Source organism: Eupeodes corollae, chromosome 1 (assembly GCF_945859685.1).
Source record: "Eupeodes corollae chromosome 1, idEupCoro1.1, whole genome shotgun sequence".
Classification (NCBI taxonomy): domain Eukaryota; kingdom Metazoa; phylum Arthropoda; class Insecta; order Diptera; family Syrphidae; genus Eupeodes; species Eupeodes corollae.
In genome coordinates, this window is record NC_079147.1 from 77,325,778 (window position 1) to 77,351,605 (window position 25,828).

A 25,828-nucleotide genomic window follows, 5' to 3' on the forward strand; every position below is an offset into this window, starting at 1 on the left:
CTTAGCCTTGATGCGTATGGTCATAAGGCGTTCATTGAAGCACCTATAGCTCAAAACTTCTTGCCTCCAATGACGAAGCTGCATCCAAATAACCGCTGCTGCTTTTCGTGGTACCAGTCACCATAATAAATATCGCAGTTTTTCATCCTCTTTTTGCCCGTTCCATCCCATCGTATTTCCTGTATGGCGGTGATGTCTGCTTTATAGCGGTCTAGGGCCTCCGCTTATTCTTCGGCCGCACGTGGTCTGTTAAGGGACCTAACATTCCACGTGCATATCCGAAGTTCGTTGTCCTTAATTCGTTTGCTTTGGTTGTCAACAGTAAATCCGTCCGTATCCGAGGCTTCGCAACTATTGCGTCTATTGTTAACCGATTTAAGTTTTGGAAGCAACAATAAACCAGGAAAACTTTGCATATCTTCAAAAGCTTTAAGACTTAAAACTATCGGCATGTAGTCCGAAAAGGTCGTACTTTCAATTGAGAAACTTTTAATAATTTCCAATCCACTGGATGAAGTATGTGTTTTTGATTTTATTATTGCTCTAAAACCCCAAGTTTTGGTTGTCTTTTAAATTTTTAAAGGAATATTTTTTTAAAAACCTGACGTGATGGAAATTTTTCAAGGCGAAGGTTTAAATTTCTACAATATTCTCAAACTGTAAATGAACTTATTTTGAAATATATAAAAGGTTGGTTTTCATGAGTTCTGGTATGAGTTGTTTTTCTTAAACATTTGGGGATGGCTTAAAAACTTGTCTCGAATCAGAAACTTAGTCAAGCTATTCAATATTAAAAAAAAAAATTAAGAAAATAGTACTCACACTCAGCTTTTCCAAGAAGTTGGTGTGCTCGAAAAGTTTCCTATGAAATTTACTTCATATGTAAGCCGCTTATCAAAAAGCAACTCATACATAACATGTTTTCGATTTGATGCTGGTTTTGAGAGCACAATTTTCCACGAATAAAGTAATATCCACAAATGTATGTTCGTTATTTTTGAGGACACGAATTTAAGTAAACTTTCAGCAGTGTGGACTACCATCACAATCAATCTAACAATTAGGACTTTTAAACCTCAATGTGTCTCTGGGAATAGAATTTTTATCCCAATTCTATGAAAAAACTTAAAGCTCTTAAGTTTTTCTAGTTCCTTTTTTAGGGATGATTCAAACAACAAACTTTTGTTCAGAGCGGTTTATCAGGTGGTCCTTGGTCCTTGTCAATTTAAGAATTGTTAAAAACTATGTTAATAATGAACAACAAAACATCATTACACATAATATCAATGAAAAAGGTTATGTACTTTAACGATACCAACAATTTCATCATTTGTTTAAAATAATCTAAACCAAAACCATTCCGAAATACTCAAAATGTGATGTGAGTGATAACCTTATTCAATACCCTTTCTAATCCCATAATAATCCCAATTTGTATCCCCTTGTTTTTTCCCTTCCATGAGACAAAGGTAGGTATCTACTTTCATTTTTAATCAGGTACCCAGTTCATCCTGCGACAGTGATAGCGATAGCGACAGCGACACCGACACCTTACCAATCTTACAATTTTGAGTAGGTAATAATAAGTAGATAATCCTTACCCAAAAAAAACTCCCTTCAAACTTCCTCCTCTTCATCCAGAGGAGCACACAAAAAGTCATAGCTACAAGCCCAAGAACAAAAATGTCAAAATCATTTAACCATTCACGGGAGTGAAAAATTGGGCTAAATAATTGACCTCATCCACTTAAACGGGTCTCGAGTGTTGGGTAAGGGGAAAAGGAATTCCTTCCTTTTCCTCTTTTGCCATTCATTTTAGCCCTCGAGGTGATGATGCGATGGTGTGTCTGTTGCTTTTCTGTGTATAATATGGCTCAACTCCTTTTTGTGATGATGTTTATCCTTTTGGGGATGCCTCCTAGCCAGGCCAGGAAGGCGTATGCCGTATACCATCATATACAACAGGCGAACAGCGAGTGCTATTCAAATGAAGCCTTTCAATGTGCCACTCTGCCAAGTGATGGAGCTGGTGATGGTGTGGTGTCGGTGTCGGTGATATGGCTGCGGCGGTAATGTTGGTGGTGTGGTATCTCCGATAGGACTCTGATGTTGATGGTGCAGAAAAAAGAAGCTAACATTTTTCATGATAGCTAAGCTATGCAAATGCGCTGGATGGCAATGGAGAATGGAATCCGAAGTCATGGTATACCCTAAGTGGGTTTATTCTTTTTTTTTGTCATGCTATTGAAACCCCCATAACAGAAGTTTCATGACATTATATTATGCTACAGACTTCAGCCATACCTCAGCTGAATAATAAAGACTTTTTGAACATAACATAAAAGAAGAAAATACGTCTAAATAATAAAATTAAAACTCAAACTATCACTGTTGCTCCGACTCTGACTCTGACTCTGCTGCTGTTGGTGGTGAGCTGCATGCACCTTTTTTCGAAAATTTATTCCATTTTCTCTTTCGAAACAAAAGTGTTTGAAAAATATCTACATACAAATGTCCTATTTAGATGACCACAGTCCGAGTATTCTTCATTTTTCCACGCGGTCTTGCCCCTTTCCCTCTCAACCAACTGAATAAAATTTAATGAAAAATTGGAACTTTTTCAAAAATTGTGTATATTTTTATGTTTGTTTGTCTCATTATGCATGCAAATCGTGCAACACTCATAAATCTCCACCTCTTAGCCACAACAACATTTGGCTGCCACTTTTCAAGTAAAATATTCCCAAGTATTGGAGAGGGCCATGTTTTTCTTCTTCGGCTGACAATTTGGATATAATCAATGAATTGGACTTTTTTCTTGATTTGTATGCATTTGTTCAGAATGTGGTTTCTCCAATATCGTTTTTTTTGTTTTATTAAAATACAAGAAAAAATAAACAAACAAACAAAAAACTTTTTAAAGAAATCCAATAATCGTGATTGGAATATTAAACTTTAAGTAGTTTATCATTCTTTTCACTTTTTAAGACTTAAGTTTTCTTTTCGACATTGATTTTTCCAAATAAATAAACTAATAGATGTATTTTTATATTTTTTCCAGATGAACAGGACAACAATGTGTTTTTAAGAATAATTTCGATATTTAAGGTGAGTTTTGAAACTTTTTTTATTTATTGTATAAATTTTATAAAGAAATTGCGTAATATTTTAAAATTTAACCCAGAAAAGGTTTGAAACGGATTTATTCAATGAAAAATCGTTATGAAGTTTGTTAGAGTTTTAAGAGCATGCCAGTAGATTATTAGCTTTTGAATAAAATGGTCACTAGTTGCCTATGTCATTTAATAGAAAAATTAGGGTTTTAATAGGTGGCCTGATAAACATTTGTAGCACTTTCATTTTGTATTTTTGTTAAATTTGCTGTTTCAAAAGTGAACGTAAATAAAACACATATAAAATATTTGTGTCCATGATATTTCTTTTTATTATAAAGTTTAAACGTTGACATTACCCGTGTTTTGTTGGAAAATCTATCACGAATAACAAAAACAATATCCGAAGTATGGATACTACCGATAAAAGTTATAGTAGAATCTTACTACGGATGTGTTTTTGACATTTAAACGAGTCTCGAATGGTTCTCATGTGATTTCGTTCTCAAATGTTGGTACGATTGTTATTTCATTTATATCTCGATGGCTGTGTTCGCTGAGTAGTTGTGCATTTGGAATCATGTGTTTTCCATTGGGAAACAAATTAATCTGCTAGTGTTAATATTATTTAGTTTTGTTAATGAAAATACACTAACTGGGCTTATTTTGCAAGAGAAGACAATAGAAAAGATAATTAATTTTGCTATGTTTCCACTAGAGGTTTATCTCAGTTTAGATTAAATAAATCTTTTTGGTGTTTTCACTGCACAAGAAGATTTAAAAATGATTAAGTTTGACAGCACTTTCTAAAATGCAAATGGTGTTTCGATGTTTCTTATGATTCGTGTTAAACAATGAAGAACTGAATAATTCAGCACCATATAAGAATATGCTACCCACTCCATGTGCAATTTTTTTTTTCTAATTTGACAAAAAAAATTAAATATATTTTTTGTACACAAACATGCAAATAAACAGACCATAAAATGCATTATCTGTAAAACCGACTAATCCAAGCGGGTTTTTCCTTACAAATTTCGACTCGACTCCGATCCTCGACCTTATTTCAATTCTGTAGTTAATTAATAGCAGTCTATGAACAAACCCCTTTCTTGAAGTTTTTATTTTATGTCAAAGCTGCTTTTTTTTAATGAAATTTTTTTATGGAATCTCAATTTCCGGTTGTTTTCTAACCATTTCTTCTTGAAAATTGCCCATTTTAATAAGTTAGTTTTTTTAGCTGAAGTTAATTTTATTCTTCTTCTATTTGTATGTTTTGTTTTTATTATTCTGACAGATCTTTCAGTTGTACCAATTTTTAAATACAAAAATGTGGTTACTGCCGATGGGTTTTGTTGGGAATTTTCTATTATACTATTTAAATAGAATGCTAAAAAACACGGGTATTATGTTTGTCGCACTACATCAGTTAAATGACCCCACGCGAATTGTTGGAAGCATCAATTCATTTGAGGTAATTTTCAACCACTTTTTGACAATATTGGTCTTGACAAATGCTGGTTTTTAAACACTCAAGGGTTAAACACGGTCTTTTGCGTAGTCCCACAAGGAAAAGTCCAGCAGTGTCAAATCGTATTATCTTGGTGGGCAGTTGATATCCAACGAAGAGAAATACGCGGCCAGGAAATGTCTTTCGCAATAAAGCCATATTAGCCCCACGTTTGTGGCATGTGGCACTGTCTTGTTGAAATCACATATTCTTCAAGTCATATTCAATGGCAGGAAAAAAAGTCGGTTATAATATGACCATAACGCTCCGAATTGACAGTGACAGTCGTCATCGTCGATTTAGAAGAACTAAGTTCTAATCACACCTCCGGACGAAAGAGCGCACCAAACAGTGACTTTTTGTGGATGTAATGGCCTCTCTTCAGTTACTTTAGGATTCTCAAAACTTTAAATACGACAAATTTGTTTATGAACATACCCTCCTAGTGAGAAATGTGGTTCGTCCCTCAAGAAAAGTTTGTTCGAAAAATCACTCTCCACCACCTGTTCCTCGAGCACCGATTCGACGTAACTAGGACGTTGTAAATGATCAGCCGGCTTCAGTTGTTGTGTGAGTTGGAATTTAAATGGATGCAGGTGTAGATCCAGATGCTAAATACTCCATAATGGGTAGACAGTCCTAATTCCTGAGAACGACGAGGAATCAACACATTCGGGTCTTCGCCAATACTTTCACTTACAGCAGTGATATTTTCAGTGGTACGAGCAACCAAATCTCTTCAAATTTCTTCACAATTTTGCCAATTACTTGTGTAGTTGGACGATTATGTTAACCATAATCTCATTTTTTAAATTCCATTTTCGTCAAATGTCAGACTTTCAACTGGTTTAACAACTTAGTTTGACAGATGTCGAATTCAAGTCCTATTTGAAACTCCAAAATAGACAACCCGTTAAGTTTATTGACCATTCAATTGTGTATTGTTATTTTAATAAAGTAAGATTCTCATTTTCATAAGAAAGAATGATAAGTTCCTATTGGTACTCTTAAAGATATGAAGACGATTTTTTTTTTCTATAATAAGTCAAAATTTATGTATAATGACAAACAAAATTAGTTTAAGTCCATAACTTTTTTAGTTGAACTTCAGAATTTAAGTTAACGCGCAATAGATTTAGATTCTAGGTTCAGTGATTATGATTTGTGGTCAGGGTTTCTATGACGGACTTAACCACAACAGTGATAACTTTTTATTATTGCCCTCATATACTATATTATTGCCCTTACAAAATTTGAATTAGAGACAATTTGTATTTTGTGCAGGTTTTCTAGGTATCAATAACTTTGCTCTTCCTTGCATAAGAGGTATTACCATTTTTCGAAAGTTGGAAGAAATCTGATGGATTTCAAAATCTTAAACATTTTATTAAATAATTCGTTTGCCCACGACAGTACTTCTTACTTTTCATATTCGTTTTCAGACTGTACATCTCTCCTCTTAGGATGAAGAGCAACTATAAAACAGGGATGCCCTCTGCGGTATGTGCATCATAGCTTACCTGTCAAGAATGGCAGAAGATTTCTTAAATTTGCCTCAACTTTTACAATCTACACAGCTATATAAGTCTTAAGTACAATTCCCAATTATGAGCTAATTCTCCAGCAACTTACTCTTAAAATGATTGGTGACAATAGCGTCACTTGAGTATCGTAAGAAGTTTGTTTGCCTTTTTTACTGTGATTTTAACGGATTTTGCTATTGAAATAGCTAGCTTCACTTATCCTCTTTATTTGTTTAACCGTAAAACCCTTAGACCAGATTTCAGAATTCATATAAACATAATTTCCATGACCACTAAATTAGTCCTTTTCTGTTAAAACCATTTTTATTTGCGACATATGTATATGAACTATATGGCAAGTAAAAAATTCGAACTCGAGATTTTAATCAAAGAAGACATGAGAATGTTACAGAAGTCGAAAAAAGTGGATTCACCGATTCCGAACGACTGTCTGTGTGTCTATCTATCCTCACCCCTGCAGCCCAAGCTATTGGGTTGATTGAGTTCCAACTTGGAAGTTATGGTTTTAAGACTGTTCGATTGAGGTGTTTTTTTAATTTTTTTAAAAGACTTAAAATTACAGTATATGTACTAATTTTTGGTTAAATATCAAAATTCGGTTTCTCCAAAATGTTTGTTCCTAATTTGGCTTCTTTCAATAAAGAAAATATTTTGTATTGCTCTTTTTTAAGCTTTCTCAAGAACTAATGAACCGATTTCAATTATTTTAATCAGGCTAAATAAAATTTGATGATTAGAAATGTCAATGGTTGTATTACTAATTTAAAAAAACTGATTTAAAAAAAATGTATTTTTCGAAAATGGGTATTTTTTTTACGAAATTAAATTGTTTAAACTAATATTACAACTTCTCATGCTAAACTATTTTTAAACTAAACAAACCGATGATTTGCAAATAAAAATTTTGAAAAATTAATGTTTTTTTGAGAAATCAAAAATGCAGAAACAATTTAAAATTGTCTCTTTTCATACATTTCATTTCATACCGATTTAACAATTTCTAACATTTTTGTTTTGAAAGGAAAAATACAAGTTTTGAAAATGTAGATTACGTATTGTCTTGAGAATGCCTCCCATTTAAAAAAAAAAAAACTCATCAGTTTTGAAGATAGTTTCCATTTTAAAAGTTTTTTGGTGTTAAAAAACTTAATAATTGTTAACTTTCATTAATTTTTATTTCCGAGGCCATAAACGTCTTAGGGCTGGAAATTAAATTAAATTTAAAATTGATTTTTTAAGACTTCCACCTTAGTCTTTGGAAACTAGTTTTTCAAATAGATATGAATTGATTTAGAACAATTGATTTCTTTCAGTAAGATATAATGTTGGACATCTTGATGGATGTCACTTGCTTGACAATGAGCGACGAAGCCCACTTTCATTTATCAGGAGTTGTTAATAAACAAAACTTCCGTTATTGGGCCTGTGAAAACTTAAAAGAGCTTCAAGAACTTTTCCACAGATACAAGGTCACTTTTTAATGTGGCATTATTCGAAACTTCATTACTTTTTGTAATGGTAACGTCTTAAGAATACATTCATGTACATATATAATTTGAGTTTTTTTTTTGAAAAAATACTGTGTAACAATTTTTTCAAATCTTTCATACCTCACTCCCATGCCCTATGTTTCACAATGGTTAGACTTTAAAAAAAAAAAAAAATAGTTAGCAGTCTAAAATAGATCAAACGTAGTTATAAATTAAATTACAAACTAGAATAAAAAATCCTAACTTCAAATTTAATGTTTGAACCAAACAAGTAAAGTGGCTGAAAAGTAAGAAAATAAACTTTTAGAATTCGTTTATCGCGTATTGCGACCCATAACTCAAATAGCTTTATTTTTTTCCATTGAAAATCACTAATATTTCAATACATTTTTAGCTTTCCACGGATTTTTCCAAAGTAATTAGAGTTATTTTGTACAGTCCCTGGCCATATTATTAGACGCACTGCAGAACTTATATAATTATTAGGTTATATGCAATATTTTTAAAATTTATAGAAACAAAAATTGTATAAATCTGTTGCTTTATTTTTATAAGAAAGTAGGAAATAATTTATATTCAAAGACTGTTTATCCTATCCATCCTATTTCTTCAAAACTACTTCATTGGTACCTACTTCAAGCTGTGATAATATGTTTCAAATCAAATGGGGTGGTGCAACAGTCCGTTGTGAACCAGGGCCTAGTGACTTACAACTCTCAACCATTCCTGTGTGCGTGCACTGTTGTCAGGAATGGAAGGGACCTACAATTTAAGGCCGAATCCGAACGGCTAATATGAGAAAGCACTTTTTCATGACAAGAATTACTCTTGAAGAAATTGTCAATTCCTCGCAAGAGGCAGTACCCGCGAAAATTAATTTTTTAAATTAAGGTGGCACAGGCAGGGATTGAACCCAAGCCCCTTGCATGACAGTCCAACGCACTAACCATCATGCCACGGGTACTACTATGTTTAGTATGCAAATTAATAATTTTTTTTAAAGCGTAAATAAAAAAGTCTGCAATTTAGTTTAAGGAAAAAGTCTCTGATTCTCTATAATATTGCCCTATTTAATAATCAAAGTTTCCGATCTTTAACTTCAAACTTGAACATTTTAAATGAATATTAAAAAAATATTTAATAATTTGTATTTGTATCTGGTTTTCTAGTTTCAAATTTAACTAATTTTTACTTAAAGTTTTCCTATTCTCACGATATTATTTTCATAATCCCAACAGAAAAAGAAAAAAAGTACAAGTTAAGTAAAATCTGAGTTCCTTTTGAATTCTGTATAATTCAATTTAAATTAAAGCAATTTTTTTTATACTGTTAAACCTTTAGTGAAAGGCTCACCTTTTGCTTTATACAAAACCTTACACCAATAACAACCAACAACAAAAATGTTATTATATTAAAAAGTATTGCCGTCAGTTTTATCTCATCTCCACCGCACAGACACTACAATGCCCGCCGTGCGAGAAAAAGTTGCAGTAAGGATTAAAAATCCCTCTGCGAAAAAAGTATATCATCATCCTCTATCAAACCCAACCTAACCACCCATCTCAACCTCTCCTCTTCCGTCAAAATTGTAACAATTTCATTAAAAAAATAACGACAAAAAGGACGAAAACTCCCACTGGCAACACAAAAAATCAAGCATAAAAAACTCATATTTTATTATCTTTCATTTCTTTTATTCGAAGGACATCATTGCTCCTGATGAGCATATTCTTCTCTGTAGAAAAATAAAATCATAAAATAAAATAATCACATTGAAAGTGTGTTAACATAAATGTGCTTTAATATACGGATTTTCAAGCTAATAAAGTAATCAATAAAATAAAAACATGTCCTTAAATTAAAGTTTTAAATTTAATTAAAACTTATGTCCTGATTTTGATTAATTTGAAAAATTCATAAATCCAAAACCAAAACAAAATCCATCATCCACAAAAAAGAAAATAGATAAACCTCACAAAACTAGCTTATTTCTTGTTCTTCTGAAGAAATAAATCCAACATAAACTCCTCTCTATCATCAGGACGAATTAGATAACATAGAAAAAAAAAGTTAAGAGAAACAAGGATTAAAAACGAAAAAGGACAAAAAAGAAGACAGGATTTGTGTTGTGTATGCGTAAATCCGTGTATTTCTTGTGGAATGTTGCAACAAATTTTAAAAGCTTAAATAAATCCAACAAAAAATTCTTGTGGACCGATAAAAACACGCAAAGAAACAAGCAAAAGAAAAAAAAATGTTTTTTTAAAAAGGATGTGTGAAAATCAGGAAACTATGTACCTACCTTACCTACATCCTTAGGTGGTAAAGAGAGACAAGATAGAGAAAGAGAGTGAGAGCGATAAAGTATAGAGTGCAGAGGAGACGCGCATGACAGAAAAAGGAAGTAACCCAAAGTCTATAAAAATATATCGTTTCCGTATAAAAGAGAATAAAATTGATATCGTAAGAGTGAGCTTTTGAAAAACTTTTTTTGAAATCTCAAACTTCACATTTTCAAGTCGCTAGGAGTTTTTTTTGTTTTGATAATGAAAGTAAATTGAGGGGTAGTAGAAGGGATACGAATACGAAAATGAAAACAAAAACATTCCTACAAAATAGGTAACGACATTTTTGAGATAAACAGTACAGGCCTTATCGTTTTTTGTGTCAGTTTTAATTTTTAGCGTTACTTCTAAAAAGATACTGAAGTAAAACAGACATTTAAAATTTAATGCTATAATCAACCTTTTTTAATTCGATTTTGCAAGTTTTCATTACATTTTTATTGCTAATGTTTTTACTGCTTTTTGCAATGAAAAACAGGTCTTTTGAGTCTTGACTATTGATATTTCGATGTTTTTTCTTTCTTTGTTCATCAAGTCCCACCACTCTTAATAGTTTCATTAAATGCGTTTCAATTGAATGTTAAGAATTTTATTAGAAGTGGATGGATAACACGCTTAAGTATACAAAATTTTGGTAATTTTATTTCCGACAAGAAATACTTGAAAAGTGGGCAGATGCCACGCCCCAAGTTGCACAGTTATTGTGCTCGGAATGTATGTTCTTTTCTATTATACTTGTAAGTTGAACCCGAACCTAGAATATGATAAAAAAACATTCATAATCATAAATATTTCCTAAATTTTTGAGAAATTTCAAGATCTTACGATATAAGACAAATCAGTTATAGTTTTTGCGATTAGTACTGTATCTGTGAAACGATCTTAGCCAAAAAGCTGAAATCCAGAAATGTGTATTATTTACTCTTTTAAAGGAGTTCGAAAATCGGCTTATTTTATTCTTCCTGTAAAAAGAAGTAATGGTAAAGCTTTTACTTTTTATAAAACACCTTTACTTTTGAAAACAGTTTATCATGTCTACACAATAAATTAGGCAACTGTGGCTCTGTGCAAGTCCTGAAAGGTATGAAACAACATTTATATTTTATTTTTAACCCTAGGAATTTTTTTATTCTCTTCGATATTTCTTATTAGTTCACTCCATAAATGATCCAATGCTTTGTAGAATTGTATTATGCAGAAAAAAACTTCAAGAAGCTCTTCGGGTAATAATCTTAAATTTGACAAAAGGCATAATTACCTACCTTTGGTTTGGAGTGTTGTTTATATAAAAAAAAGTCTTAATTTCGATGGTCAAATAGGCCCTAGTCATAAAGTGCTTTCTCCTTTATGGTTTGAATATGTGGAATTCATTTTTTTATTCTGCGTTCTGCTAGAAAACTTTGGTTCTTATAAATGATTTCGGATTGTTCGACTTCAAAAGGGGAGGGTTATTCATTTTTTTTTTAAATCCTTAAATGAAGAACACGTCTTTTTCTTCTCATCAATATTTTTATTGATTATAGTTCAATACTAGTACAACGATATTTTTAAAGTCAAATAATGTTGGGTTTGAATACTACAACAATAACTGGATTGTGCTACCAGAATTCTGGAATTACACATGTTTCATGTTTGTGGTACTAACTCAAGAATTCCCTTCAAATTTTGAACCAAAAGGTCACTTTTTCGAAGTGCCATTAATATATTAGTTTGGTCAATAAACGACTATTGTCTTACGTCGAGTTTGAAAGATGAAAAATATAGAAAGAACTAGAATTAAAATACTAGTCTATCATTGTGATTGATAAACAAACCTTTAATAATTGAAAGGACGGTAGTCTTTAAATATTATTTTTGAACCAAAGACTAATTGCATTTAATAATGTAAAGTCATAAATAATGCAGTTTTTATTTATTAATTAAAATGGAAGCCTCTATTTCTGCTATTTTTATATTTTACGCAGCCAGGATCGGTTTCAGAAGAATTTATTGATGGATAAACTTGTCGTTTTCTTATTTATATTTGTAAATGTAGGTAAAAGGGAAAAGGTTTCAATTCACAACTTTAAAGTAGAAAACAGTAAATCTGATACTTTTTTACTTTCACGTTCAGCGTTAGAATTATTATTTCTTTGAAGTGAACTTTTAAGAATTCTGTATTTTCGTCTTCCCTAATAAGTGTTCTCATTTCGGACTGGAACAAACATTTTTGCAAATCACTCCAAAACATTGCAGCACCACAATGAATCTTATCCAATTTTGGTGTTGGCAATACTGCCACAACATCAAAAACGCCACCAAGCAGCGAAACCTTGAACCTAAAGTTGACATGATGAAAAGAAAGTGAAAGGGTTAAAATACGAAACTTTGTTCAAAGATGTGGAAGAAAAACACGAAATTTAAAGTCTTCGTCTTTGTATTTTTAAAAATAAATAAAAAGTTGAAAGTATAATGGTGAGTTCTATTATTTTTGTTAATTTCCGGTTTAGATTTTTAACATTTAGAGTTGCACGAATGTTTTATATTAGAGTTTTAACTTAGAGTCAGAGTGAAAGACGACGACGCCATCTTGTGATGCGTACCACACAATTTCCTATTGATTTTCTTGAGATTTTTTCAAGCTAAATTTGTAGTATGCCTTGAAAGAAATATTACCAAATGTTAGAAGATGACAAAATTTGCTCTCACAATATATAAAATGAAATAAAATTGAATTGAATTGTAAAAGGCAGTTTTACATCTTGATGATATTATTAATTAAACTAAAATATTTCTGATAGTTCTTGAGATATTGCCGAAGAAAAAATGTATACTGTAGGTGTGAATATACGAGCTTACAGAAATTATACGTTCGTACACTTGACACATAGACATCCCGATACAAATCTTTTCTAGGGACCTTAAAAACTGATGAAATGTCAAAATGTTCAATTTGACATATTTAAACCACTACAACGAACAACATCCATGAAATACAACTATCTATAAAATTAATACATTAATAATAACAGGCAAAATAAAATTACTTATTCTTATCACGAGAACATATTATAGCTAAGACCCTTAACCATTATGTCCGAAAAACTATCTTTGATTGTAGTAAAAAAAGTTACTTCATCAACTCTCGAAAATTCTTCTACAAAGGAAACAATTCTTGGTAAAAGGACTAAATGAGATTGGCTCCAGACATGGTCTACATTGGGTTGAAAGAACCCGTTTTTAAAGAAAAATGGACCTTTATATATCTTGATCTAACGAGCTTTATAAGACATTATGTACATCAAAGCTATATAAATAGACAAAAAGCAAACGCATCTAGATTCTTAAACTATTCAAGAAATATTTAAATGGTGATTTTAATATTGGTAAAGTGACGTGGATTTTCAAGGTAAGATGTGATCGTATTCACCTGAATGGAATCAAATTCATCAGTATTGAATAATCGATGTGCATTCTTTAGAATTTAAGAAAGGACGAAGATTGGGCGTATGCCCCTTACTGAGATAACTCAGAGCCACTTATTTCGGTAAAGCTAGTTTACGTTAAATAATGAAAACATGGATGATTGGGAAAAACTATTCATAATTCTTAACAGTTTTAATTTGGTACATAAAGTAACTTATCAATCAATTATTAGTAGTTTTTAATGCCCTTCGTATCTTTTATTTTTCATTCTTAAAATTAATTGAATATTCTTTGAATGAAAAACTATTCAATACCTATTGAAATAATAATCGTTTTATATCGATAAAAATAACAATTGCCCTTCGTACGCAATCACTAATTTGGTTAAAGATTTTAGTGTAGATTGTGTAGCCTTCTCAGATCACATGCCATTAATTTGTTCCCTATAAAATCTTCAGTAACAGCAGAAAATACTAACCAAAGAGGTATCTCTTGAATAAAATGGTATGACCAAAGAGGTGTTGCTCGAGTCACTTGTACTCTGCATCATAATACCAACAGATACAATTGAAGAATGATGCAAAGTAATCAAAAGCTGTATTTATGAAGCAAACGGAGCTCCAATGCAACAAAATGTTAAGTTTGAGCCAAAAAAAAACCTTGGTTTGATTCAGCTTGTTTATGGCCAGGAAAAATGCTCTTAAGCACCTTAAATCCTTCAGAAAACTGAACTGCCAACAAAAAATAAAGGATTTTATGGAAAACTTAAAAACAAGCTTATTTAGTTAGCCTTAGGAATCTTGAATCTGATTATTCAGCCCGAGAGTGGTGGAAGATTGCTAAGTAAATACGCGGACAGTCGATTAAATCCAAGACGTCAATAAAAGTAAATGAATTAAAATGCATTTTGAAAGCTTACTCTCGCAGTCAAATGATTCAGCTAGTGTCTCATATGCTCTTCCAGAGTTCCAGAGTTAGATTAACCCATTAAGCTGCACGAAATATATTTTGCTATATCATCATATTCATCAAAAGATTTGAAAACTCCTAGTTTTGATGGAATACCACATGAATTTTATAAAAATGCATGTCCATCTCTTATTGAAGAAATACAAAAGTTATTCACTAAGATTCTTGAAACTCCAACGCTGCCATCATCTTTCAGAAAAAACATTATATTCCCACTGTTCAAGAAAGGAGGAACAAATGTTGTGTCCAACTATAGAGGACTTTCATTACTCGATACGCCCTACAAGCTGTTTACTACAATTTTCTTGAACAGACTGTCAGCTTGGTTCGAAAAAACAACATCATCAATGAATTTCAAGGTGCATAATAGAACCAACTATTCTACTTTGGACCAAGTTTATAATCTTTTATTCATAATTCAACTCCAACTCTGCCAAAAGAAGAAACTCTACGCTTTTTCACTGATCCTAAGGCTGCTTTTGATAGCATTGAATGCTCTTATTTATAAGCTATCGACTCTGGGAATATCTTCGAAAATACTGGCTACTATAAAGTCTTTTTATAAGGATACTACTGCAGATGTTTGGGATGGTTCGTGTTTATCAGACTTCTTCCCCACGAAGAAAGGTGTTCGTCAAGGATGTGTGTTAAGCTCTCTTCTTTTCGTTCTGTTTTTAAATGATCTTCATGCGGAGCTTCCAATAGGTATTGTTTTACACGATCGTCAAATTAATGCCTTCTTATATGCGGACGATATTGTACTGTTGTCAGATAATCCTTCCAATTTACAACAGCTAATTAAGGGTTTTAAGACTTACTGCATTCAATGGAATCTTGAAATAATTCTTGATAAGTCGGAAATAGTAATATTTCGCAATAGTGGAAGAAGAGCAGGGTGCGAAAAATGGATTTACAATAATTCAGAAAAAAGAGGCTGGGATGCGACCCACACTAATAACTTCCCATCCCGTCTGTCAATTTGTCTTACTTAAAAGTTTGTCTATATGTACTCGTATCAATTTTTACCAAATTTGCGTTCTATTTTTTGTAGATTTTATTTTTTATGAAAAATTACTGAATATCGAAAACAATATTTTCTGTGAAAAAAAAATAAGTTTGAAGCCATTATTTTCAATTTTTGATAAGCTATTTGAGTCAAAAGTAAATTTTTACCAAGTTTTACTATTGTTTTTTTTTAGAGATTCATTTTTTGTAAGAAAACTGTCAATTCGATTTTTCTCAAAATTTTATCAGATGTCAAAAACATTATTCTTCGTTACACAAAATTGTTTTGGAGATGACATCATATTTAAGTCGTAAAATTTTGGAGGTGACAAATTTTTTTTTTCAGTTTTATTGATTTAAAAAAAAAACCGTTAAATGACTTTTTTTCAAAAAATATATTTCTTTGATATCACGTAACAATAAATTTTATAAAATTTAATTCAAGTCTTTAGCGATTTTGGTTCTTAAGATATTTAGGGTTAACCAAAATTTTCACCTTTTTTTAAATTGCTATGGTAAAAAAAAAACATCCACGCAATTTTCTTGAGAGCCCTTTCTGCATCTTTCTGTCTTATTATCTGTAGAACAAAATTTATTGGAAATTTATATCTCTTCTGGTTCTTGAGCTATGGACTACGAAAAAAACTTACACAGGCACGCACAGACATCTTTCTAAAAATCTTATATTTCAACTCTTGGGACCTTGAAACGTCGAGAAATTTCAATTTGACAAATCGGACCCATTACAATAACTTCCTATGGGAAGTTAAAAATTACAAGTCAATACAAAATACACCACAATACAATTTTGTTCCAAATTCTTAAAATATTTTTGACTTTATAATATTTATTCAGAAAACCATAAACTATTGTATGATTAAAACCAAAATTCAAAAACTAAACCTTCACTTTCAAATTCAAAGAACTGTTAATATTTCATATCAGCAAAAACTTTTAATAAATTATAGTTCCATCGGCAACACTTGACAGCCAAAGCTTTGCACCTTAATCAACATTTAAAGTCCTTAATAACAAAAACGAAAAAAAGCTTCTTCAAATAAAACGACACCGCAAAATGAAATTGATGAAATTCACGAAAAGTAACGCAATTTTACGTCATAAAAAAGCATTTACCCATTCTACTTTCATTCTTTTCATATACCTACATATGTGTGTATGATAGTGTGCGTATAAAGTACACACATTCTTAATTCTCATAGCTCTTATTTTATTTATGTATATTGTTATCATGCTCAATAATAGAGCTACACAACATTCACTCATGATTTATTCATGACGTGCGCCGCGCGTCGTATTTCTATACAATTTTACTCTCCATCATGTGCCCGTATCTCTACTCTGCCTACGATATTCACTCACTCCAGTTCAAGCCCAAACTCAAAACCCGGCAAAAGCATTCCCTCAGGAATGGATTTTCAAAAATAAAAAAAACTATGCAATTTTTTAAACTCAACTCGCCCACTCCCACATTTATTCCCATTTTCAAAAATATACCATTCCATAATTATATGTGTCGGTAAGGCGTAAAGTACCAGAACCAAAAAGCTCATCGCGGCTCCTGGATGAGTTCCGTAAAAGCGAAATCCATTCACGTTATATACCGACACGGCCAGAACCAGAACCAGACCATTTACGATTTTGACTCGCTCTCTCTTAGCTCAGATCTCAGTTTCAGTTCAGTTCAGTTTTGATACGCCAATTGCCCCGTTTGGATCAGGAATAAAAAGTTACGGATCCTTTTCCGGCGCGCGACATTATTTCACTCCAACTTTATTTTTCTGTTTCCTTTTTGATTGTTTGATGATTTTTCTTTTCTACATAAGTTTTATATATTTTTTCGTGTGTGTGTATCTTTTTAATTGTACATAAATTTTGCAATTCCTGTTTTATACGAAAGACGAGACGAGTAATCAAAAGGAATTGTATTTTATGTATTTATGAGATTGTGAAAATAAATCTGCATCATTATTGTTACCTACACAGGTATACCTACCGTTAAGTGCGTGCGTGTTATTTTGCGGTAATCAAAAAATAGAGAGCGAGTTATTGTGAATTAAAATAAAATCCTTTCTTTTTTTCTATTGTGATTTGAGTTTTTTTTTCATTTTGTTTCAACATAAAATATCCTGATTTCTGCTGTGCCTGCTCTTCGGTGAAGTTCGGTGAAAAAGGAGAAATGAGAAAGTGAAAAGGAGAAAAAGGAAAATCTACAGCCTAAAAACAAATCGTTATTTAATTTTGTATTATTATAAATGAGCCTTAAGAAAAGCTTCAACTTCAAAAATATCCTTTTTTGTATACCTTGATATATTATTCATGGCAAGTGTTTTGCCTACGCACTGGAATAATTTATTATAAGGGCCTATCAACATATATGTATGTGTACCTATAGTAGGAGTACCTAGTGTTAAACTACTGGAATTAAGGAGCCTCATAACTCAGATACAATTTTTGTGTACCTCCAAAATATTCTGTTTCTATACCCTCGTCGTCGGTGTGTGTACTCTTAGTTACCTAGAAAATCTCAAGGAAGAAAAAAGGATACATCCATTATTTTTCTTTTTTTTTACTTGAGTAATTGCTTCTTTTAGTTGTTGTTCAAGGTATGAGTGAAAATTCCTGATCCTTGATGTGTTTGATGTGTATTCTATCTATCATCAAATATTTCTTATAGGTATACTCCTCGTCCTTAAGGAGAAGGATAAAGGACTGTGTCGGTAGACAAAAATTTCGAACCACTGACCTACCACGCAAAAGAATGGTTCAGTCTCTGATTTTTGTTTTTTTTTTGTGTGTTTTTGGGTGGGATAATCCTTGAGCTTTTTCCTTTTCCATTAAAGTGGGATATTCTGTATGTACCGTCATATATTTTGTGTCCTATCAAATAAAATAACCTATTTTACCCGAATTGACTTTTTGGAAATTAATTTCAAGCTTTACCTTCATCCTACGACTACGAGTCGGTAGGTATACCTTACCTACCTCTACTTTAATTGGAGAATCAATTTTTCATGACTTCGACATTTGACTCTTGGTTTGAAAGGTTTATTTTTTTGTAGAGGGTGCCTAATAATTAGGAAAATTTTGTAGGTAAATTAAGATTTTTTTGTTTTATTTAATTGAGTCATTTATTTGGGGGTTGATTTAGATTTTTTATACGGATGTGTTCAAAAACTCGAAGTTTGGGAATTTGGTTTTAGTCGCTATATTAATTTGATGTAGGTCAACAGTAAATTGGGTGCGTTAGGTAAGGGAAGTGCCAAAAAAAGAATTTGACTATAACGAGGTTACGTAAATACCTCGAACGACTTTACGATGTATAAGAGAATGGGTCTGTTAATATCAAAAATAAAATAAAGAAAGGCTGCAAATGCGCAATATTGTTTTCGTTTTTGTTTTTATCAGACCTTAGTTAAATTTTAAGTTCCTATTTTTCTTAAAGTTGCTTAATGGAGGTCTTTTATTTTTTCACCTAATTCAGTGAGGATATTGCTTACTCATAAGAAAGGGAAGAAAAAGTGGGGGAAATGTTAACGTTTATCGTCGTTTTTATCGTATAAAAGGGTGAATAGCATCTGGAGCAGACGTAAAGTCTTTAAAGAATTCAAGTGGTCTCAGAATTTCCTTTAAAGATTATTTGACGAATTAAAGTAGCTCAAGAGTATATGAAAACAGAAGCAAATATTTCTTTTAGAGAATGATTTTTGTTTACAATTTTCTTTCTTAAGAACCCTGTTAGGAGATGTTGAATCTTTGTGAGAGTCTTTCTTCAAGGTAGGTACATCCAATCATATATATACTAACAGTATTCATATTTCTGCAACTTCGTCGTAAGACTCTGGATAAGTTTATCATTTGAAGAGTCTATCTTTTGGTTAACCAAATATCTTATTTTGTTTGGAAAATTATTGACTTAAAATCAATAAACTCATACAGAAGTTTTGGTCCCTAAAGCTATAAAATGTCTTTTTACTGAAGTCATTTTGACTTTTAGAATCAGACGTGTTCAGAACAATGATCCATATGATATCGTATCACAAAGAAACCGATAGAAATTGTGATCGTGTTTTGTAAATATCGCATCGCTATCGACTTTGTTGATGATGAAAGTTAAAACGTAGATAACTCAAACTAAGGTAGGCAATTTCTTGCTGAAAGTTAATAATAGTTTTATTAAAAATTAAACATCAAATCAGAATCAAGGTCACTCTTTCGCTTTTTTTTTGTTTTTAAAAATGTTTTGTTATTTTTGCGACTTAAGCGTAAATCACGACTTTTATAGTGTGTCTTTAAGACATCGTTTTGAGGCATTGAGCTTCAATTGTAAGTTGGTTTGATTTCTTTATTCAAAAATATCTCGGAAATCTGAACACGCTTAATCTGTCACACACATTATGTGTCAAATAATAATTATTCTTCTCAAAGTTCAAAATAAAGACATTCAACAAACAGCTGATGTAATTACACAATGGTTCTACAAATGCTTAAAAGGGCTGTTAATACTAAATTTTGTGCTGACTTTTCAAAAGTTCCAGCCAAGTTCTGAAAGTTGGAGTTAAAATAACCATTTAATAGTGGTCCATGTAAGCAACTACCAACGAATATTGGATACAATTTAATGGGTTTGTTTGCAAAGTTTGCTGTTACTTTCTCATTTCTTGAATTTCGGACAATAAACATTTTACAGCAAATATCTGTTGTTATTAAGAAATACTGCCATATCATATTACATTATAAGTAAATTTGGACCTTGGCATATTTTTGCAGATGACTTCTTTGCACGATTGACTTGTTACTCATGTTTTTATAAAAAGCCGATTTTAGCTCCTTTTTCAACATTCATGTTTTTAGTGTGATTTTTTTTACACAGTCGAGAAACTTGCAACCGAAAGGCTTTAGGGTGGATAATTGTTAGTGGAATTTTCGTCAATCAGAAGTTGTCTACTTTTTTTCTATTAACGATTTTAACAAACTTTCGTAATGCAAGTTGAAAGCGAAAGTTGTAGTTATAGCTTGAGGTGTTATGTTGTTGGTAACAAAATAGTTTTTTTTTTTGTAGAAACTATTTGCTTGCTTGTAGTACCCGTGGCATGATGGTTAGTGCGTTGGACTGTAATGCAAGGGGTCTAGGGTTCAATCCCTGCCTGTGCCACCTTAATTTAAAAAAAAAAATAATTTTCGCGGGTACTGCCTCTTGCGAGGAATTGACAAATTCTCCAAGAGTAATTCTTGTCATAAAAAAAGTGCTTTCTCAAACTAGCCGTTCGGATTCGGCCTTAAACTGTAGGTCCCTTCCATTCCTGACAACAGTACTCGCACACAGGAATGGTTGCGAGTTGTAAGTCACTAGGCCCTGGTTCACAACGGACTGTTGCGCCACCCCATTTGATTTTGATTTGCTTAGCAAATGATATTATTTTAAGGCGGATATATTTATTTGGCACAGGGTGCTCCACATATATGAATTTTGCATCAATTCATAAAGGCGTGTTGCAACGAGACGAAATTCAACAATTTGACAGCTGACAGGTTAATGTTAGTAAAAATGCAGTGGATGCTTTTTTTGTTTCAGTGATGAAGCTCATTTTAATATTGATTGACCCTCATTTGAGGGTCAGAAAACCCTTAAGTTCTTGTTGAGAACAAAAATGAATTCAACTGGAGGCATTATTGGGCCATTATTTTTCGAAATGACAATTAATATTGTTTCTTATCGTAACCTGATACCCCAGCTTTACGGGGCTTTATTACATAATATGGATGTGATCAACATTTAGTTCTGTCAAGACAGCGAAACAAATCATACACCCAGAAAACAATTTAATCGGCAGTTATTGAGATCAGAATTGGTCATTCAGCTAAAACGATTAAACTTCATTGAACTTTCTTCTTTGAGGTTGCTTAAAACTACATTCAAGTTCAGAACCACTTATGTCTTGCAAGAATAAATTGGGACATGTACGATTAATGCAAATGTTTGCAAACTTACAAATAAAATTTCAAGAAAGGTTTATTCAAAGCTAGCCGCCAATTATCCGATATGTTATCCCATACATAACCCCAATAATTATAATCGATCAATATAAATTTTGAACTCTAATCAAAATAGTGTCTAGTTATTAATTGGGCAAATTTTATCGAAATAACGGTCAGACTCTCGTGAACGTATTTTAGTGTGCATAATAAAGTAACAATATATTGACATTTATTACAAGCTAACAATATTTTTCTTTTAATATCCTCTAAACTTTGAATTTTTTTGTTGCCTTCACTGTTGAAAATTTTACTGGAAACATTATTCTACACTTTTGCGGATCTATGATTTTCCAAGCATCACACAGTTGGATAATGTTTCAAAAAACTGAAGGTACTTAAAAAAATTTATAAGCATAAACATATAAAAGCATTCAAAGCTTTTAAAAATTGGTCGCAAGGACTATTGGATACTTAGGCTTAGAAGGTCAAAAGATCAAAGAACTTATCAAAGGTTAATCAAGTCATTTAATCTTGACTTTACACTTAATTCCGTATTAAATTTTACTTGTTGCTCTAAAATAAATAAGGGTAAATGTACAAACGTCAATATTTTTGTTGGTGAACGATGCGATGCTGATTGACAAAATTGTGCACAATAAGTTTGAATAGCTCTGCATACTGTCAAAAAGAGTTTCCATATTTAACTGAGGTGGATATTCTGCTTACTCAAAAAACAATGCCATGTGGCGTTAATACTGTTCTTTGCTGCTGCATTTCTTTTCTCTACATGCTTAAAAAAGTTGGAGTGAGCAGAACACCAAGATATGTGTACTGAGGTACTATCCTAATTTCTTCCCCGTTGAAAATCCACTTTTCCCTATTTCATAGCATGTCACCATTTCGGAAGACAATAATTTCCGATTTTGAGAGATTCACTTCGAGATTCCATTTGGCGCAATACTCTTCAAAACGTTCTATCAAGCGTTGCAAAACCTCCACATCCTCTGCTAAGATCACCATGTCGTCAACATACAGGAACAACCTTATATTTAAACAGTCGATACTAAGACCTCCTTCAATAATGGCATATTGAACATTTATATATAAAGCAAAAAGTAAAGGTGACAAAAGGCATCCTTGTTTCAACCCATATAGTGCTTCAAAGTACTCCGAAAACTCCCTTCCTGTCCACACTGCTGATTGCGTATAAGAGTATATGCACTCTAGCAGGTATACAAATTTAGTTGAGACTCCCATTTCACGTAACTTGAGTATTAATAGTTGTTTGGAGATTTTATCAAACGCCGCCTTTGAGTCCACGAAAAAGCATAGACTTTCTTTTTTTCAACCAGCTAATGTGTACAATAGACGCCAAGTTATAGATCTTATTTCTTTCTTAAGAAAACCTGATATTCTGTTTATAATTTATTTTGTTCCACCCAATTATAAAACCTCTCAATAAGGACTCCCATCATGATTTTTGCTAAACAATTCATGAACGAAATTCCCTGTAATTGCTTGGATTTTTGAAAATTGGAAAAATCACAGATTTTGTGAAAGTTTCTTCTACCCTGCATTCTTCTAATATTCTGCTGTATGTCGTTGCGAGTTCTTCCAAAAAAGTATCTGTAGTTCGCTACATAAAGTGTGCTGCTCATTTTTTTGCTTTGGATTAAGAAGGTCTGTGAAATATGTTTGAAATTCCAAAGCAGTTATGTCAGCCATCACATGTTGGTCTTGGTTTTGTATCTCCTTCGCTAGGCACCACCAGTCTCTGCTGTCTCGAACTGTATTAATTTTTAATTCTATTTGTTGTTGGCATAATTTTTTGCTTATTTTACAAACATTTTTAAAGTCTTGTTGAGATTTTAATTAGCATAGTTTAGTCTCTTGCCTTTCTGATTTGCGAAATGCATTGAGGGATTGGAAAGCTTTTCTTCGTGCGATTTCACATTCGGAATTTTACCACTTGTTTTTCGGGTTGAACGTTTTTGAATTATTGTTTTGAAGAGGTGCAGACAACTATATTATGTTGGTTAAGTCTGCTAAATCGATTGTTTCTTTTTCGATCTTGACTTGCTGAAGATTTAAATTTAGAATTATTTGGTAGTCATTCCATTTGAGTTTCGGCAAAAGATTGTTGGGGCAGGTTCCGCTATCAGTGTTGTTTTTCTGAAATGTCAATTTTATTGTAACGTGATTCGCCCATATAGAATTTTCTACATTAAACCGTTGGACAAACATCAGCATATCCTGTGAATCCGCACAAATATTATTCAACGATTCTCCAAATTACTAACGTAAGTTAGATTCCCTTCTTCGTCTCCTTTTGTTCTGCCATTAAGAATAATGAGCCCGTTTTCGTTGCTAAACTCCAAAAATTCCTTCCCTTTTGTGTCAATAAGTACAAAATTAAGATTAACATCCATTTACAGTGTACTACTCTGTATTTCATCCATCGTAAGTTCATTAGTCAATTCTATTTGTTCTATAGCTTCTTTGACAACTCTGTCAAATTGATACATAGTTTTCAATTTTGTTTATGGAAGGCTGTCAATTTGTATCTTTGTATAGAATAGCTGCAAGTCTTGATACAGCTATAACAAATTATTCTGTTCAGCCGTTTGGACTGCAACTTGTTTCTTGAGCCAGTTATTTTTGCAAAAACAAGTCTTGAATAACCAAAGATCAGTAATTCAACAAGATTAAAGCTGAAATGTATTATCCTGATACACTACTCTGTATTTCATCCATCGTAAGCTCATTAGTCAATTCTATTTGTTCTATAGCTGCTTTGACAGCTCTGTCAAATTGATACATAGTTTTCAATTTTGTTTATGGAAGGCTGTCAATTTGTATCTTTGTATAGAATAGCTGCAAGTCTTGATACAGCTATAACAAATTATTCTGTTCAGCCGTTTGGACTGCAATTTGTTTCTTGAGCCAGTTATTTCTGCAAAAACAAGTCTTGAATAACCAAAGATCAGTAATTCAACAAGATTAAAGCTGAAATGTATTATCCTGATACCCACAATATACCGAAGTGCTCTAGTTTTGCTTTCACAATACTCAATTACCAAGACAGCAAAATCCGTAACGATAAAAGGCTGATTTTGCACTAAAAGTTCAAACAAAGAGAAAAAGTGTGTAAATTTCTTCGTCCTAGTTTTCAGCACTTGATTAATTAACAACTGAACTGATAATTGGCCCTAAACCAAAAACATCCCAAACTTCTTCTATTTACTAAATAAACAAAATACAAGTCCTTTTTGCCCAAGTTCTGCTAACTAAGCATAACTTGAAGTTTTGTTTGCTATTTCTCTCTCTCTCTCTTTCTGTCGAAAAAAGCTCTGACAAATATTTTGATGTTCACAAACAAAAGTTCTTCATGAATGTCCTGATGTCTATGAGTAGAGATTCCGAATGAACAAACTTCATTATATTCAATTTCGTGCTTCTACATTCTATTTTATGATGAGGATGACACACATCAGGGACAAGGAGAGACTGGGACTCTATCGCAAGAATTATTTGTGTGTACCTACATTGTAGCTAGGAATTAGTACATTGTACATTGTAAACACACAAAATAATTCGTGCGACGCACAAAGTCCTTCCTCTTTTTGTGAGTATAAAGAATGTCCTTGTAATTCCAACAATAGTCTACACAGGAACGGGTGCTATACTTTCCATTCTTTCCTTTAAGCTGGACGACAAAATAACAATTTTCAAATGAAATTCGGTGACGATAAAGACATTGTTCCAAAAGTCTACCCCCCACACCTCCCCATTGCACATTGTCGGTTGGTGGCAGCGACAGGGATACGTGACTTTTGAACAAAAGTTCCACGAACACGCAATCGGCTTGATATCAAATTGTATACAAAAGAAAATTTTGACAATTCAAGCGAAATTATAATGACCAACACGTTTTTTGTGATTGAGACTCTTTTGCCCGTGAAGCCTGCCTGTTAAGCTGGTTTACGTAGGCGAAAGGCCTTAATAATAATCTGCGTATTTCTTCCTTCCTTCGGTTCTGCTTTCTTATCGTATGCATAATGTTCCATGATGTGTTATTGCTTTGCCTTCACAAATTGAATAGCCATCATCATCAAGGGGACAATTTGTGTCTGATGCAACAAATCCTTGGGCTTATTTCATATCATACCATTCCGTTGTCCTTTTTCTTGTTCATTTTGTTTTCATTGTTTGAGTTGGTATTATTATCGTTTTCTTGTTTCGGGGTTATAATGTCCTTGAATATACAAAATTTCTACAATATGATGGCAGAGAATATTCAATATGGCTTCATCACCAAACAGAACTATAATCATTTTGGAATTCCTTATGAGATTCATTTGCATAAATGGAATCGCTTATAGCCATAGCGAACCAAGGACAACGCCATCTATCTAACCAGCCAGCATCAGGCAGTTATATAGTCAGCCAG

General features: G+C 32.4%; 1 protein-coding gene across 6 annotated transcripts in view; it reads left to right on the forward strand.

Moving 5' to 3' along the window:
- The window catches only part of LOC129940018 (uncharacterized), a 286,224-nt gene that overhangs the window by 147,133 nt on the left and 113,263 nt on the right, over nucleotides 1-25,828 (forward strand). For 2 of the 6 annotated variants that reach the window (XM_056048241.1, XM_056048243.1), the window contains exon 1: nucleotides 17,068-17,422. The gene's annotated coding sequence lies outside the window, so the exon portion shown is untranslated. Of the gene's footprint in view, nucleotides 1-3,061; nucleotides 3,109-17,022; nucleotides 17,423-25,828 lie in introns of those variants that run through there. The other 4 variants (XM_056048240.1, XM_056048238.1, XM_056048239.1 and 1 more) reach the window with 4 other exon arrangements.